Source organism: Geotrypetes seraphini, chromosome 3, assembly GCF_902459505.1.
Source record: "Geotrypetes seraphini chromosome 3, aGeoSer1.1, whole genome shotgun sequence".
NCBI lineage: Eukaryota > Metazoa > Chordata > Amphibia > Gymnophiona > Dermophiidae > Geotrypetes > Geotrypetes seraphini.
In genome coordinates, this window is record NC_047086.1 from 368,136,598 (window position 1) to 368,149,168 (window position 12,571).

At 44.0% G+C, this 12,571-nt stretch overlaps 1 protein-coding gene across 5 annotated transcripts in view; it reads left to right on the forward strand.

Moving 5' to 3' along the window:
* Positions 1 to 12,571, forward strand: part of SLC8A1 (solute carrier family 8 member A1) — a 730,555-nt gene that overhangs the window by 405,006 nt on the left and 312,978 nt on the right. The gene's annotated exons all lie outside the window — the stretch shown is intronic.

A 12,571-nucleotide genomic window follows, 5' to 3' on the forward strand; every position in this document is an offset into this window, starting at 1 on the left:
ATTTCGATAGGCACCTGTCTTTTATAGAATCAGATAGGTGCCTATTGTCCAATTACATTTTTTAAAACTAATTATTGAGGCTATTAAGGGTATTTTGCCAATTACCCCCTCCCCATTTTTTCACAACTGCGGAAGCAGTTTTTAGTTCAGGCCAGCACTGCTCCCAATGCTCATAGGAACTCTATGAGTGTCAGGAGCAGCGCAGAGTATTCAGCGCGCTGGCCTGTGCTAAAAACTGCTTCTGCGGTTTTGTAAAGGGAGGGGGATAAGTTAGGAGCCTATGAGGAGCCTAACTTTAGGAGCCCATTATAGAATCAGCCCCTTAATCCTCCACTGCCCCAGGTGCATTAGATAGATTGTGAGCCCACCAGAACAGATAGGGAAAATGCTTGAAGTAACTGTATGTAGACCGCTTTGAGTATGGTTGTAAAACTACAAAAAGGTGGTATACAAGTCCCAATCGCTTTCCCTGATGTCATAATGCCTCGTTCCACCAATAAAAGCCAACCTCATCAGTGATGTCACAATGGCTTCATTGTTCTATACTTAGCTCACTTCTGAGATTGTATTGGAAGAGAGGGTGGCCCAGTGGTTAGAGCTGCAGCCTCAGCCCCCTGAGGTTGTGAGTTCAAACCCTGTGACCCTGGGCAAGTCACTTAATCCTCCACTGCCCCAGGTACATTAGGTAGATTGTGAGCCCATCAGGACAAATAGGGACAAATGCTCGAAGTACCTGTATGTAAACCACTTTGAGTGTGGTTGAAAAACTACAAAAAGGAGATATGCAAGTGCCAATCCCTTTCCCTTTTCCCTTAGCCAGTTTAATGAATATCTGCACTTAACTAGCTAAAAGCTGACTCTACCCCCAGAACACCCACAAAGAAGATGGTTTTGGCTTAAGAGCTAACTGGGTATTTTTAGCAGCACTGTCCAATTAACTGTCATTGAATATATTTGGCTAGCCCTGGACAAGTGAGTTAAACAGCCAGGATCCATTTCTGGCCATTTAAATTGCTTTAAATATCAAGCCCCAAAGGGGTAGAGTTTTCAAATTCAGCTATCTTGGTTAATTAAGCACTTAACTATCTACATAAAAAAGCTTTGAAAATGTATTCAAAGAGCATGAACCATTTAGAAGGAAAGAAATTTTAGTGGTTAGCATAACAGGCTGCGTGCCAGGAAAGTCAGAGTTCAAGTCCTGCTAATAATGCTCCTTGTGGTGATCACGTCGGCTACTTTCAGTAAAACATGTTTATCATGAAATTTAAAAAAAGCTTGACTTTTGCAGATAGCTTGGACTCTGCTCTATGAATAATTATAAATGAGAACAGAGTCGGTTTAGCAACAGCGGCACCCATAAAAAGGTAGCTTCTGCTGATTGAAATCTGCAGTGGCTGAACTTTACTCCTCCGTATCTTACCAGTGATTGTGCGTCTATGAATGATGACACAAAATCTGGGTAGAAAAGGTCCCAACCATCTACAATTCTTTCAGGCTAACAGAGTGAAATCCAATCTCGGCACCGAGTGAGAATTCTTTCTTAGACTGGCAAGACCGTTGAGTCATTTGTTAGAAAAGGACAAACTCCCGTTTCTTTATTTGCTGATTCTAAGAGATGCTGACTGTCTTGAAATACAGGGCTATAATTGAATTCACTCTGAAGAGCTGGATGTCTCTGCCATTGTTATTGGTGCAAGTAGAGGTCTGCTGTAGTGAAAGGAAATGTGTGGCCTATCAAGCAATATTTATTGCTATCTAAGCTTCTTGTAGGACCTAATAGGCACTGTAAAACAAATTCTTATAAAGGGAAAGGAAAAGAGAGAGTGAAAATAATTGGAGTTTCCTGATTTGCTTTATGAACAGATGATAATTGAGCAACACTATACTCTAGATTCTGTATAGGTCACTCAAGTGCGGGCGTAGATTGCAGATATATGCGTAAATTAATAAGTCACTTATGGCTAACAATCAATTATTGGACTAATTGGCAATAATTAGGAGTTATCAAGTTTCAAGTGTATTAAAATTTTGATAAAACGCTACCGTAATCATGAATTCTATGGGGCTCATAATCGAGAGAGAAAAACGTCCAAAAACCAGCCTAAGTCGGCACTTGGACGATCATAGACGAAAGACGTCCAAGTGCCGATAATAAAACTGGGTTTTAGACGTATTTCTAAACAACCTAGGCCTTCATAGTGCCTCTGAATGACCAAAGCTAAACGGGGCGTTTCAGGAGGAGTGTCGAGGGCGGGATTTGGGTGGGACGTGGGCAGGCTTAGACTTAGTCGTACAGCATGTATAACCGAAAGTTATACAGGCCAGGATCGATGGAACTTGGACGTTGTGACTTAGACCATCTAAAACATGGTCTAAGTCACAAAAACCCACCTAAAGTCACCAGAAAAGCACTGCAAACACATAATAAAGACCTCACACACCACCCCAGTGATCACCGACCCCCCCCCCCCCTCCCCACCAATCCCATAAAATTGTAATCACACCTGTAAAATTCAGCCTCCAGAACATCATCACCTGGCAGCCTGGTATAGGAAAGCCTAGTCGTCCTGCACAGAGGCAGCTTAAGTCATCTTGGGGGTGGGTTAGGGACCCATGGAGAGGAGGCCCCATGCCCATAAGCCCCTGTAATCACTGCATTGTTACTGAAACATGTGCACTCCCCTAAACATCCCCAAAACCCTTTTGTACTGGCATATAAGTGGCTCATGCAGCCATAAGGGCTATTAGGGTGGTGGATAAGTGGGTCTAGGGGATTCTGGAGGTGGTTTGGGGGGCTCACCGTGACCTATATGGGAGCTGTAGTGAGATGATGACATGGCACCCTTTTTGTGAAGTTCACAGAAGTGCCCTATAAGGTACCCCAGCCAGCACCCCTCCTCTTCTCTGCCCCGCCTCTTCTCACTCCTTCCCTCGCCACACACGCTCCCCTCTTCCCTGGTACCTCTAGTTGTTTTCATATATCCCGCTGACGTCACGTCTGGATGCCATGCTTAGAAAGTGTCACCAGCGGGAGAGACGACGGGGTCGGGAGGATTGCATTGATGCTCTTGTTGCTCACAGCGGTGAACGACTGGTGGTACGGGGGGAGGGAAGGGGTATGTGCGTGTGGCAGGGGGGATCAGGGAAGGAGTGGGGGAGGGGCACCACCACCCCGGGCACCTCTCACCCTCGCAATGCCCACTGTCCAGAGGTACTTGCTTTGTACCTGAGGCAATAGAGGGTTAAGTGATTTGCCCAGAGTCACAAGGAGCTGCAGTGGGAATTGAACCAAGTTTATTTATAATTTGATTGATAGATCGGCCATCAACAAATATCTGGTAGGTTTAGAAAGCTAAAATTTCCAATTTAAAAAAAAAAAAAAAGGAAAAAAAAAAAGATAGATAAAAAAAGGGGGGAGTTACAAAGATGGTTGGGATGGGAGGGGTTGTTACATGAGGTAATAAGGGAGGGAAGATATTATAAATACATCTAAGTGTGTGGCATAGTGGTTAAAGCTACAGCCTCAGCACCCTGTGGTTGTGGGTTCAAACCCATGCTACTCCTTGTGACCCTGGGCAAGTCGCTTAATCCCCCCGTTGCCCCAGGTACATTAGGTAGATTGTGAGCCCGTCGGGACAGACAGGGAAAAATGCTGGATAAACTCATGTAAACTGTTCTGAGCTGTTCTGAGAGAACGATATAGAAAACTGAATACCTTAAATAAATACTGTGAAAATTTTTAGCCTCTGATAACCAGAGCTGGTATTGTGACGTCATAATGCCTCATTCCACCAATGCCTAAGAGCCAACCTCATCAGTGATGTCACAATGGCTTCACTGTCCTATACTTGGCTCCTTTCTACTCAATTGGATTTCTAGAATGGCACATTGGTTAAAGCTACAGCCTCAGCATCCTGAGATTGTGGGTTCAAACCCACGCTGGTCCTTGTGACCCTGGGCAAGTCACTTAATCTCCCCATTGCCCCAGGTACATTAAATAGATTGTGAGCCCACCAGGACAGACAGGGAAAATGCTTGAGTACCTGAATGTAATGTAAACCGTTATGAGCTCCCTTGGGAGAGCAGTATAGAAAACTGAATGAATAAATAAAATTAAAATGAAGGAAGGAAGGAGGGGGAGGGGAAAAAACAAATAGGGAGAGGAGGTCGCTTCTTAAAAGTGGTTCATCGTGAATGCTGCTGGAAATCTAAGGAGAAGTCTAGCTTGTATTTTGGAAGGCATCTTGAAATAGAAAAGTCTTGAGTCTAGACTTGAAGTTGTTAAGGAGATTTTCGAGAAGGAGGTGTGATGGCATGGTGTTCCAAAGGGTTGGTGCAACAGCGGAGAAATTAATATTACGAGTGTGGAAAAGTTCTTTGATTAATGGGACGGTTAAAAGGTTCTGGTCGGCGGATCTCAATGCGCGAGGAGAGGAACAGGGAATGAGTAGTTTGTCTCTGGTCGCTGCACTAACCATTAGGAAGGGAAACATAGAAATTTGAAAGGAAGCTTTCCATAGAGACATAAGAACATAAGCAATGCCTCTGCTGGGTCAGACCTGAGGTCCATCATGCCCAGCAGTCCGCTCACGCAGCGGCCCAACAGGTCCAGGACCTGTGCAGTAATCCTCTATTTATACCCCTCTATCCCCTTTTCCAGCAGGAAATTGTCCAATCCTTTCTTAAACCCCTGTACTGTACTCTGCCCTATTACGCCCTCTGGAAGCGCATTCCAGGTGTCCACCACTCGTTGGGTAAAGAAGAACTTCCTAGCATTCGTTTTAAATCTGTCCCCTTTCAACTTTTCCAAGTGTCCTCTTGTTCTTTTATTTTTCGAAAGTTTGAAGAATCTGTCCTTCTCTACTCTCTCTATGCCCTTCATGATCTTATAAGTCTCTATCATATCCCCTCTAAGTCTCCTCTTCTCCAGGGAAAAGAGACCCAGTTTCTCCAATCTCTCAGCGTATGAGAGGTTTTCCATCCCTTTTATCAAGCGTGTCGCTCTCCTCTGAGGCAAAGACTCAACATGACAGATATTTTCAGGTACTCTTACGGCCTCTTTTTACAAAGCCGCGCGGCACCAATCCTGAAGCCCTTTAAATCTCTATGGGCTTCGGGGCCATTAGCACAGCGCAGCCGCTAACGCGGCTTTGTAAAAGAGACCTTTAAAGTAAGAAGGTTCTGAGGGAGTCGGCCCAATAATTAAGGGCTCCTTTTACTAAGCTGCACTAGCGGTTTTAGCACGCGCTACATTGCAGCACGCGCTACACGCTAACGCCTCCATAGAGCTGGCGTTAGTATTTTTTTGTGTAGTGCAGGGTTAGCGCGCGCTAAAAACGCTTGCGCAGCTTAGTAAAAGGAGCCCTAAATGATCAAGAGAAAAAGGTTTACTCATCAAGAAAAAGACCACGATGGAGAGATTAAAATATTTCTGTGCTTCAGTCCTTGTTGAGGTAGATGTTACAGAGGTGGTATAAGTAATCAATATAGCGCAATATGTTATACTCCACTCAATCGGAGAAGTGCATCTAGCGTTCATCCACCCTTCTACAATCTCTTTATTATTCAGGAAAAAGGCCTCGGAATTGGAGCCTACGCACAGTCATGTCATAGACTGAGGTGATCAGCATAGTTTTTTTTTTGCTCTGTGCTCCAGTTATTGGCCAAAAAACCTGATAACTTTACTACTTTTTTATTGGTTTTTTTTCTTGTTTGGAATTTAGTTTAATTTTTATATTTTTCTTCTATTTTACTGCTAAATCCCTATTACAAGTTATCTTCAACAACATTCACCATTATACTGAAAAAGATTGACATCTAAATTACTTATCTTAAGCAATGCTTGTTCTTAAAAAAAATGCCGACGCGGCCAGCGTTTCGCGGAGTTTATTCTTATCCGCTGCTTCAGGGCCAGTGTTAAGGCATCAAAATATATTTCTGTCACATTCTGTCAAGGATGTTCAGACAACGCCAAGATGGCGACAGCGTCTCTCTTTTATAATCTTTCATTAGCGTGCCGACAGTTTTTCGGCCAATGACTGGAGCACGGAGCAAAAAAAACTACGCCGATCACCTCAGTCTATGACACGACTGTGCGTAGGCTCCAATTCTGAGGCCTTTTTCCTGAATACTAAAGAGATTGTGGAAGGGTGGATGAACGCTAGATGCACTTCTCCGATTGAGTGGAGTATACTATATTGCGCTATAGAGATATCTAAGCCAGAAATGGTATTTAATGGTGATGATTCAGAGAAACAAACAAATCTCAGTAAACCTGGAAGATGTAATAGGTCCAATTGGCAACCTAACAGTAACAATCATCTGGACCAGATGGTTTACACCCCAGAGTACTGAAAGAAATCAAAACTGAAATGCAGTATTAGTATTTTGTAACCTAATATTAAGGATTGGACTGTTGCCAATGTAATGCTAATTTTTATAAAGGTTCCAGAGGTGATCCTGGAAACTACAGACTGGTGTGCTTGACACTACTGCCAGGCAGAATGATAGAAATTATTGAAAAGAACAAAATTATTGAGCACATAAGAACCTAAGAATTGCCATACTGGGACAGGCCGAAGGTCCATTGAGTCCAGCATCCTGGTTCCATCAATGGCCAACCCAGGTCCCAAGTACCTAGCTAGATCCCATTTAGTAAAACAGATTTTATGTTGCTTATCCTAGGAATAAGCAGTGGATTTCTCTAAGCCATCTTAATAATGGCCTATGGACTTCTCTTTTAGGGAATTATGCAAACCTTTTTTAAACCCTACTAAGTTAACTGATTTCACCACATTCTCCAGCAACAAATTCCAGAATTTAATTATACGTTGAGTGAAGAAATATTTTCTCCTCTCTGTTTTAAATCTACTACTTAGTAGCTCCCTCGCATACCCCCTAGTCCTAGTATTTTTGGAAAGAATAAACAAGCGATTCTCATCTACCCTTTCCACTCCACTCAGTATTTTATAGACCTCTATCATATCACCCCTGATCTGTCTCTTCTCCAAGTTGAAAAGCCCTAGCCACTTTAGCCTTTCCTCAAAGAGAAGTTGTCACATCCCTTTTATCATTTTTGTCACTCTTCTCTGTACCTTTTCTAATTCCACTACAGTACTCCCCCGATATTCGCGGGGGTTCCGTTCCAGGAATCCCCGTGAATCTTGTAAAAACTGCGAATATGGTTTTTCATGGAGAAGACTGGAGAGGGCAGCGGGAGAGGCAGGAGAGAGCAGCCAGAGTGCCGGCGAGTGAAGGAAATCACTCGCTGTATGCTCCGACTGCCTCTTCCTGCACAAAAGTAGGGCCTTACCAAATCGGGAGCTGTGTGTCAAAGCAGCTCCTGGAGGTAAAGTCCATAAACCATTAAGGAAGACTTGAGGAAATGCACAGCTTGTTAGAATCTGTCTACCTTTTTGGGATCCTGCTAGGGGCTTGTAACCTGGATCTTGATGGATCTTTGGTCTAACCCTGTTTGGCAGTTCGTAAGTTCTTATATTAAGGTGGGAACTCTTGGGGGAGGGGGCAAGAAAGTAATGTGGGTGGAGCTTTTGTGGGAGAGGAGGAGGAGGAAGCTGGGGATGGGAACAGGATGTGGGGAAGCCTTCTTGAAATGGTGCAATAGTGTTCCACAATAGAGGTTCAAATTAGAAAAAAAAATAACCTCAGTGGCTCAAATCTATTGGCAAAAATCCAGCCTATCTAATTGCACATTGTAAAATACCCAGGTGATGTGGAAATAAACCAACAGCTAATCAAATTTAGCCTGTTTCAAAATGGTTAGCAGCGCCTCTTGTCAACATAGCAACAATGTTAGCTAATACTCTCATATGATAAGATGCACCTCCTACAACAATATTACCTTATCTAAAATGCTCACGTATATAGGCAATATAATTTATTGGATGGATATCAATAGATGTATTATCACACCTTGTTATAAATGTATCTTTAACTGGCATGGTAGATACATAATGGTCCTGAAACTTGAAATATTAACAAAACCAGCAGGTGTCCGTCAACCAGTAAGCTCAAGTTAAACATTTACTTTCGTTGGGTGCTAATGACTCTTTTATCTGTTTCTTCATAGTAACTAATGTATCTCCAGCTCTTCTGTGTTCAGTGCCTGGAGAATGGAGTCCATAGGGTAAACAGTACAAGACTTAAATCTATAAAAGCAATGTAATCATAGTTATTTTGTGGCAAAAAAAAAAAAGAGAAAATGTTTGTACTCTTTTTAGAGAAAGCACGGCATGGTTTGCAGTGACTTGCTTCAGTTGAAAATTAATTTGCTGAGGTCCTTCAAGATAAGCTGACGTAGAAACACATAAATGTTTTTGTTCTGATATTATTTTGTAGCCTGGGCAAAACGAACTCCATCACCGTTTTGCTTTGCAGAGATTTCAGCCTTCATCAAGCTGCAGGAAACACCAGCTCAATGATAGCAGAAATACTCTCATATATTTATATAGATTTCAGATTTACTGTTCATTGGAGTTTTGTTCTCTCACATGTACCTGGTGTACAACCAAGGTGCAAGATAAAAGCCTGTATGTCATGTCTTTGGGAATGTTTTTTTTTGCAAAAAGAGCCTCGGGGTGATGAAACCATGAAAAACATGGAGTTTGTGGTCTTCACATCAAGCTGATGCTGGTAGCATGGGAGCAAAAGCATAACAAATGAAACAAAATGAAATACATTCCATTACAATCAAAATGATGGAGTATCATTAATACCTGGATGGTATTATTCTGGAGAAATCATAGGGGATAGAACATGGGTAGCCACAAGTGCCATTGTAACCCCAAAATGTGATCTGGCATTGCCTACTGCCTGCTTTCTTCCAGATTCAGCACTTCCCTCCCACTCTCCCCATCACTGCTCCTCTTGCTCTTTACGGACATCTCACTCCATGGTACGCCCTCACCTGGAGTACTGCATCCAGCACTGGTCACCGTACATGAAGAAGGACACAGTACTACTCGAAAGGGTCCAAAGAAGAGCAACTAAGATGGTTAAGGGGCTGGAGGAGCTGCCGTACAGCGAAAGATTAGAGAAACTGGGCCTCTTCTCCCTCGAACAGAGGAGATTGAGAGGGGACATGATCAAAACATTCAAGGTACTGAAGGGGATAGACTTAGTAAATAAGGACAGGTTGTTCACCCTCTCCAAGGTAGGGAGAACAAGAGGGCACTCTCTAAAATTGAAAGGGGATAGATTCCGTACAAACGTAAGGAAGTTCTTCTTCACCCAGAGAGTAGTAGAAAGCTGGAACGCTCTTCCAGAGGCTGTTATATGGGAAAACACCCTCCAAGGATTCAAGACAAAGTTAGACAAGTTTCTGCTGAGCAAGAACGTGCACTGGTAGGGCTAGTCTCAGTTAGGGTGCTGGTCTTAGACCATAGGATCGCCGCATGAGCGGACTGCTGGGCATGATGGACAACGGGTCTGACTCAGCAGTGGCAATTCTTATGTTCTTATGTTCCCCTCTCCCATCTTTATGAGCCATCAGACATGCTATTGTGGGTGGCCGCACTAAAACACTTTGCCTTCAGCTGGCACATGGCCTTCCCTCTGCTGCATCCCATCTGCTGGAAACTGAACGTTGCATCAGAGAAGGCGGGACGTAGCAAGGGAAGAAGCAAAACAGCAAGCTGCACCAATAAATCTGAAATCCTACATGGTGTAAATGCGCATAAGTCGAGTCTCTTTCAATTGAAAGGAAGCTCTGAAATGAGAAGGGCATAGGATGAAGTTAAGAGGTGATAGGCTCAGGTGTAATCTAAGGAAATACTTTTTTACAGAAAGGGCGGTAGATGCGTGGAACAGTCTCCCGGAAGAGGTGGTGGAGAAAGAACACAAACGGGATAGTACGCCTTAGAACGCCAGAAGGGAACTACGTGGAAACAGATTCCGACAAGGCCAAGCTGCTGAATGATTACTTCTGTTCAGTCTTCACCTGCAAGGCACCAGGGCACGGGCCACGGCTGGAAGCAAAGCAAAGCATAGAAGACCCATTCCAGAATTTTGAGTTCACACCAGCTGATGTTTACAGAGAACTGTCGAGACTCAAGGTGAACAAAGCCATGGGACCGGACAATTTGCATTCAAGAGTGCTCAGAGAGCTATGCGATGTTCTGGCGAAACCGTTAGCCATGCTCTTCAATCTCTCCCTAAGTATGGGGAGAGTCCCCCTGGACTGGAAAACAGCCAACGTTGTTCCTCTGCACAAAAAAGGTTGCAGAGCAGAGGCTGCGAATTACAGGCCAGTGAGTCTCACATCAATAGTGTGTAAACTCATGGAAACTCTACTTAAAGGCAAATTAGACATGATATTGGATGAGGGAAATCTGAGGGATCCCTGTCAACATGGATTCACTAGGGGCAGGTCATGCCAATCCAATCTCATCAGCTTCTTTGACTGGGTGACAGGAAAACTAGACTCGGGAGAGTCTCTGGACATAGTGTACTTGGATTTCAGTAAAGCTTTCGACAGTGTCCCGCACCGTAGACTATTAAACAAGATGAAATCGATGGGGCTGGGTGAGAAACTAACTGCATGGGTCAATGATTGGCTGAGCGGAAGACTACAGAGGGTGGTGGTCAACGGCACGCTCTCTGAGACATCGGAGGTGATTAGCGGAGTGCCGCAGGGATCGGTCCTGGGACCATCCCTTTTCAACATATTCGTGGGGGACTTGACCCGGGGGCTTCGGGGTAGAGTAGCACTGTTCGCCGACGACACCAAGCTGTGTAACATAGTAAGTGAAAGTAATCTCAAGGATAGTATGACGCAGGATCTGATCACTTTGGAAAACTGGTCCTCGACATGGCAGCTGGGCTTCAATGCTAAGAAGTGTAAGGTCATGCATCTCGGCAGCAGAAATCCATGCAGAACATACACCTTGAATGGAGAAGCACTAGCTAGGACTTCAGAAGAACGGGACTTGAGAGTAATCATCAGTGCAGACATGAAGGCTGCCAAACAAGTAGAGAAGGCCTCATCCAAGGCAAAGCAAATGATGGGATGTATCAAGAGAAGCTTCGTCAGCCGCAAACCTGAAGTCATAATGCCACTTTACAGAGCCATGGTGAGACCTCATCTGGAATACTGTGTGCAATTCTGGAGGCCACATTACCGTAAAGATGTACTTCGAGCTGAGTCGGTCCAGCGGATGGCCACTAGAATGGTCTCCGGACTCAAGGGTCTCTCATACGAAGAAAGACTGGGCAAATTGCAGCTCTATACTCTAGAGGAACGCAGGGAAAGGGGTGATATGATTGAGACATTTAAATACGTCACAGGTCGTGTAGAGCTGGAAGACAACATATTCGTTTCCAAGGGACCCTCGGTCACAAGAGGGCACCAGCTTAAACTTAGAGGAGGGAAATTTAGCAGTGACACCAGGAAGTACTTCTTCACAGAAAGGGTGGTGGATCATTGGAACAAACTTCCGGTGCAGGTGATCAAGGCCACCAGCGTGCTCGACTTTAAGAATAAATGGGACATCCACGTGGGATCCCTACGAAGGTCGAGCTAAGGAACTAAGTCATATGCAGTCAGACTTAATGGGGTGGGTCAGTAGAGTGGGCAGACTTGATGGGCTGTGGCCCTTTTCTGCCGTCATCTTTCTATGTTTCTATGTTTCTATGAGACAGAGACTGTGTCTGATTTTAAGAAAGCCTGGTATTGTCACATGGGATCTCTTAGAGAGAGGAGGAGATAATAGTTACTGCAAATGGGCAGACTAGATGGGCCATTTGGCCTTATTTGCCATCATGTTTCTATGTTTCTATCAAAAATCACTCGACATGGTGCCATGTTTTACACTGCAGCTTCATCAGGGGTACAGATTTGAAAAAAGGTATACATGTTCTCAGGCTTCACCTAATAATGTCAGTATCCTCACACTGTTCCTTCTGAAAAATAATCACACAATTAGAATATCCATATCAGGTAATTTTGGTTGTTCACAATATAAGGATGCTAGATTTATTCTGTAGCTTCCTATTTTGTTTCTTGGATGTTTTGTTTTGTGAGCTAACTATACTGCTGTTTTTGTCTATATGGCAGGGGAAAGGACATGCGCTGGTAAGCAGTAGCGTGTTCCAGTCCTACTGCCCATAATAGAAAGGTTGGCAGGCTGCAAAGAATGGGGAGGGGGGAGAGAGATGCCTGTTCGCAAGAGGGGAAAGGGAGGGAGAGATGCAAATAAAGAACATATGATTTGACATGTCTATAGAGGGAGACAGAGAGGGGATATAACTGGATGAGGAGGAGTGAAAGGAAAGGGATGCTGGACCTGGGGAGGAAGAGAGAGGAGAGATACTGTACAATGGGAAGAAGGGGGAGGAAGCTAGTGGGGGAAAATGAAATCAATTGCAAATGGGAGTGTGGCATGTGGGAGGAAGACCTTTATTTTTTATTTGATGAGGGTCTCTCTGTGGTCACTGTTTGTTATTAAAATCAGTGGTATTTTCTTGGGTTTGGGTGTGGAGATCCCCCTCCCCCAATTCATGTAAACTGTTCTGAGCTCTCCTGGGAGAACGGTATGCAAAATTGAATAAATAA